Raw genomic sequence first — 6,000 nt, forward strand, 5'->3', positions numbered from 1 at the left:
CATCTTCATAGGCAATCGCTCGAAATCGAGGAAGACTTGCTTCCACTCCAAAAGTGAGTTCTCAGGTGGCTGCACAGTCCGATGCGAGAATTAGTCTCTGTCACAGGTGGGGCAGACAGTGGTTGAAGGAAAGGGTGGGTGGGGAGCCTGGTTTGCCTCACGCTCCTTCCGCTGCCTGTGCTTGGTTTCTGCATGCTCTTGGGGACGAGACTCGAGGTGCTCAGCGCACTCCCAGATGCTCTTCCTCCACTTAGGCCTGTTTTTGGCCAGGGACTCCCAGGTGTCGGTTGGGATGTTACATTTTATCAAGGAGACTTTGAGGGCCTTGAAGCATTTCCTCTGCCCACCTGGGGCTCGCTTGACATGTAGGAGTTCCGACTAGAGCGCTTGCTTTTGGAGTCTCGTGTCGGGTATGCGGACGATGTGGCCCGCCCAATGGAGCTGGTCGAGTGTTGTCAGTGCTTCAATGCTGGGGCTGGCTTGAGCTATCCTCCCAGTGGATTTGCAGGATCTTGCAGAGGCAGCGCTGGTGGTAATTCTCCAGCGATTTAAGGTGTCTGCTATATATAGTCCACGTCTCTGAGCCATACAGGAGGGCAGGTATCACTACTGCCCTGTAGACCATAAGCTTGGTGTCAGATTTGAGGTCCTGGTCTTCAAACACTCTGTTCCTAGTTTGGCTATCTATTTGATGGCCTCCTGAGATGCCGATAGAATGTTGTTCTCCTTCACCCCCCGAGATGTCTGCGTCCTCTAATTCTGCCCTCTTGAGCATCCCTGATTATAATCGCTCAACCATTGGAGGCCATGCCTTCTGTTGCCTAGGCCCTAAGCTCTGGAATTCCCTGCCTAAACCTTTTCCGCCTCTCTACCTCTCTTTCCTCCTTCTAAACCTACCTCTTTGACCAAGCTTTTGGTCACCTGCCCTAATTTTTCTTTTTGCGGCTCAGTGTCAAATTTGTTATCTCATAATACTCCTGTGAAGCGCCTTGGGATGTTTCATTACGTTAAAGGCGCTATATAAATATAAGTTGTTATTGTTGTTGTTGTTGGAGCAGAGAAGATTGAGAGGAGATTTGATGGAGGTGTTCCAAATCATGAGGGGTGTGGAAGAGTAGATAGAGAGAAACTGGTCCCATTGGCAGAAGGGTCGAGAACCAGAGGACACAGATTTAAGGTGATTGCAAAAGAACCAAAGGCAATGTAAGAAAAAACTTGTTTACGCAGCGAGTGGTTAGGATCTGGAATGCGCTGCCTGAAAGGGTGGTGGAGGCAGATTCAATCGTGGCTTTCAAAAGGGAGTTTGATAAGTACCTGAAGGAAAAGAAAATCGCAGGGCTACGGGGAAAGGGTGGGGGAGTGGGACTAGCTGAGAATCGGCATGGGCTCGACGGGCCGAATGGCTTTCTTCTAATTCTATGATTCTATGAAATGAGGTGCCTTTTGCAACAGATCTCAGTGGGCCTGTGGATGTGACGTGTTCCACGGTCTCACGGCCACAGTCGCACTTCGGGTCGTCCCTCACCTTCCACGTGTGGAGCAGGTGGTCGCACCGTCTGTGCCCTGGGCGGATTGGGTCGAGCACGGTCCACTATTTCCGAGGGGGGTGGAAGCCGGGAATCTCTGCTGTTGGGTCAGTGATGAGGTGTTGGCTCTTTATGTTGCAGGCATCCCACAATTCCCTCCGTCTGGATAGAGGGTCGAGACAAGCTGCGTGAATATTGGCTGCTGTTTCCCAGAATGGCCGACGTGATTTTAAGCGCTTTCATGGTGGGTTTTTCAAGTCTTGGTGAATGGTAAGATCATGATTTTTTTCCGTCTTGTCGAGCACAACGGAGTCGCGGTGAATGGCAGGCGTGCAATGTGGGACGGCACCGGGAGACACTCGGTTGGAGTGTGTCATGTATTCAACCGGCATTGTAACCCATGTATAAACTGACCTTTGGCATTGACATGCTGCAACACACACCCGACACCATAGGACGACGCATCGCACGTTAACACAAGTTTCTTACATGGGTCATATAGCATTAACAGATTGTTGGAACATAACAAATTGCGTGCTCTATTAAAAGCCCTTTCCTGGCTGTCCCCCCAGACCCATTCGCGACCTTTGCATAGGAGCACATGTAGTGGCTCTAGCAGCGTGCTCAATTTGGGAAGAAAGTTACCAAAATAGTTCAGGAGCCCCAGGAATGAACGCAGCTCCGTCATGTTACGGGGTCTGGGTGCTCTCTGGATCGCTTCCGTCTTGGATGCAGTAGGGCTCATCCCGTCTGCTGCTACCCTCATCCCCAGGAATTCTACCTCTGGAACTAGGAAGACGCACTTCGCCTTTTTCAGTCGCAGACCTACCCGGTCCAGTCTGCGTAGCACCTCCTCCAGGTTGTGGAGGTGTTCTTCAGTATCATAACCCATAATGAGGATGTCGTCCTGAAAAACCACCGTCCCTGGAATCGACTTGAGGAGACTTTCCATATTTCGTTGGAAGATCGCGGCGGCCGAGCGAATCCCGAACGGACATCTGTTGTACTCAAACAACCCCTTGTGTGTCGTGATGGTGGTCAGCTTCTTCAGCTCACTCGCCAGCTCCTGGGTCATGTAAGTTGAGGTCAGGTCCAATTTTGAAAAAAGTTTGCCACCGGATAGCGTCGTAAAGAGGTCCTCCGCTCTCGGTAGCGGGTACTGGTCTTGGAGTGACACTCGATTGATGGTGGCCTTGTAATCGCCACATATCCTGATCGACCCATCCGCCTTGAGCACCGGCACAATCGAGCTCGCCCAGTCACTGAATTCAACTGGCGAGATGATGCCTTCCCTCAACAGGCAGTCCAATTCGCCTTCTATCTTTTCCCGCATCACGTACGGCACCGCTCTGGCCTTGTGGTGTACTGGTCTGGCGTTCGGGTTTATGTGAATCACTACCTTGGCCCCTATGAAAGTGCCAATGCCGGGTTGAAATAATGGGTCAAATTTGTCCAGGACCTGTGAGCATGATACTCGCTCCACAGAGGAAATTGCATTGACATCGCCCCATTTCCAGTTCATGACAGCAAGCCAACTCCTCCCCAGTAGTGCGGGACCGTCCCCTGGGACAATCCAGAGTGGCAACCTGTTCTCCGAACCTTTGTGGGTCACGACTACCGTGGCGCTGCCTAGCACCGGAATGATCTGCTTTGTGTAAGTCCGTAGCTGTGCGTCAATCGGCGATAATTTTGGCCTCCTGGCCTTGGATGCCCACAACTTTTTGAACTGTTTGATACCCATCAGGGACTGGCTGGCACCCGTGTCTAACTCCATTGATACTGGGATGCCATTGAGGAGCACTTTCATCATTATCGGTGGCGTCCTGGTGTATGAACTATATACGTGCTCCACATGAACTCGCTGAACTTCAGCTTCCAGCGATTTCCCCCAGTGTCCATTTCTGCAATTTCTGCAGGTATTTTGCTCATCTCTGCAAACTCCGGCTGAATGTATGCCTCCACGCCTCCAGCATGAGTTGCGGTTTGAAACAAAAGGTCCCTTGCCAGTCAATCGTCCCTGACTGCCCCTGTTATTGTCCTTGAGTGCACCATTAACAGGTGTTGATGGCCCCATTACTGGCCGCATTGTCCCTTGCAATGGCGTGAATCGCTGTTCAGCTTGCCATTGTCTCTGTCGAACTCCCCCTCTGGGTTCGACTACATGTTGGGGCATGCCTGACTGCCCTTGTCTGCCTGGAGAACTGTGTGCTGCTTTAACAATGTTGAATCTCTGTCCCAGCCATTCCTTAACACAGTACCTCTCGTCTATTCTGCTAGTGGCCATGCTCGCGTGGTTTAAATCCCAGTTTCTTGTCGCCATTGATACGTCCTTACTACACAGTATAAATGCACACGAGGCCCATGCTTGAGAGAAGGTCAGTCTGTGACCTATCCTTTATTCCTCAGCACTCAAGTGATGAAGGTGGGTGGAGCTTCCCCTTTTATACCTGAAGGTCCAGGTTAGGAGTGTCTCCCACCTAGTGGTCAGTGTTCTCACGGTGTACAACTTAGGTCAGTTTATACATGGGTTACAATGCTGGTTGAATACATGACAGAAAGACTTGAGCGTCCCTGACACCGTCCACATGGCAATGTTTAGCTGCATGTCTGCGATCTTTGTGTGATGGCTGCAGTACCACGATGCAGAGACTTATAGAAACATATAAAATTCTGACGGGATTGGACAGGTTAGATGCAGGAAGAATGTTCCCGATGTTGGGGAAGAACCAGGGGTCACAGTCTAAGGATAAGGGGTAAGCCATTAGGACCAAGATGAGGAGAAACTTCTTCACTCAGAAAGTTGTGAGCATGTGGAATTCTCTACCACAGAAAGTTGTTGAGGCCAGTTCATTAGATATATCCAAAAGGGAGTTAGATATGGCCCTTACGGCTAAAGGGATCAAGGGGTATGGAGAGAAGGCAGGAGTGGGGTACTGAAGTGCATGATCTGCCATGATATCTCCAAATTTGCGGATGACACTAAGTTGGGTGGCAGTGTGAGCTGCGAGGAGGATGCTATGAGGCTGCAGAGTGACTTGGATAGGTTAGGTGAGTGGACAAATGCATGGCAGATGAAGTATAATGTGGATAAATGTGAGGTTATCCACTTTGGTGGTAAAAACAGAGAGATAGACTATTATCTGAATGGTGACAGATTAGGAAAAGGAGAGGTGCAAAGAGACCTGGGTGTCATGGTACATCAGTCATTGAAGGTTGGCATGCAGGTACAGCAGGCGGTTAAGAAAGCAAATGGCATGTTGGCCTTCATAGCGAGGGGATTTGAGTACAGGGGCAGGGAGGTGTTGCTACAGTTGTACAGGGCCTTGGTGAGGCCACACCTGGAGTATTGTGTACAGTTTTGGTCTCCTAACCTGAGGAAGGACATTCTTGCTATTGAGGGAGTGCAGCGAAGGTTCACCAGACTGATTCCCGGGGTGGCGGGACTGACATATCAAGAAAGACTGGATCAACTGGGCTTGTATTCACTGAAGTTCAGAAGAATGAGAGGGGACCTCATAGAAACGTTTAAAATTCTGGTTAAAATTAGACAGGTTAGTTGCAGGAAGAATGTTCCCAATGTTGGGGAAGTCCAGAACCAGGGGACATAGTCTGAGGATAAGGGGTAAGCCATTTAGGACCGAGATGAGGAGGAATTTCTTCACCCAGAGAATGGTGAACCTGTGGAATTCTCTACCACAGAAAGTTGTTGAGGCCAATTCACTAAATATATTCAAAAAGGAGTTAGATGAAGTCCTTACTATTAGGGGCATCAAGGGGTATGGTGAGAAAGCAGGAATGGGGTACTGAAGTTGCATGTTCAGCCATAAACTCATTGAATGGCGGTGCAGGCTAGAAGGGCCGAATGGCCTACTCCCGCACCTATTTTCTATGTTTCTATGTTTCTATGATCATATTGAATGGTGGTGCAGGCTCAAAGGGCCGAATGGCCTACTCCTGCACCTATTTTCTATGTTTCTATGTTTTCTGCAGCAGAGTAGACTAGGGCCATGCAGTGCGAAGTGTTCTTATATAGGATAAAACCATATAGACAACCCATCCGAAGGCCATTAGAATTGTGTACATAACTGGAGAAATACCACCAATGATGTCTCCGCAAGATCCTACAAATCCCCTGGGAGGACAGACGCACCAACATTAGCCTCCTCGACCAGGCCAACATCCCCAGCATTGAAGCACTGACCACACTCGATCAGCTCCATTGGGCAGGCCACATAGTTCGCATGCCCGTCACGAGACTCCCAAAGCAAGCGCTCTATTCGGAACTCCTTCACGGCAAACGAGCCAAACGTGGACAGAGGAAACGTTACAAGGACACCCGCAAAGCCTCCCTGATAAAGCACAACATCCCCACTGACACCTGGGAGTCCCTGGCCAAAGACCGCCCTAAGAAAGTGCATCCGGGAGGGCGCTGAGCACCTCGAGTCTCATCGTTAAGAACGTGCAGAAATCAAGC

This window comes from Pristiophorus japonicus, chromosome 17 (assembly GCF_044704955.1).
Source record: "Pristiophorus japonicus isolate sPriJap1 chromosome 17, sPriJap1.hap1, whole genome shotgun sequence".
Classification (NCBI taxonomy): Eukaryota; Metazoa; Chordata; class Chondrichthyes; family Pristiophoridae; genus Pristiophorus; species Pristiophorus japonicus.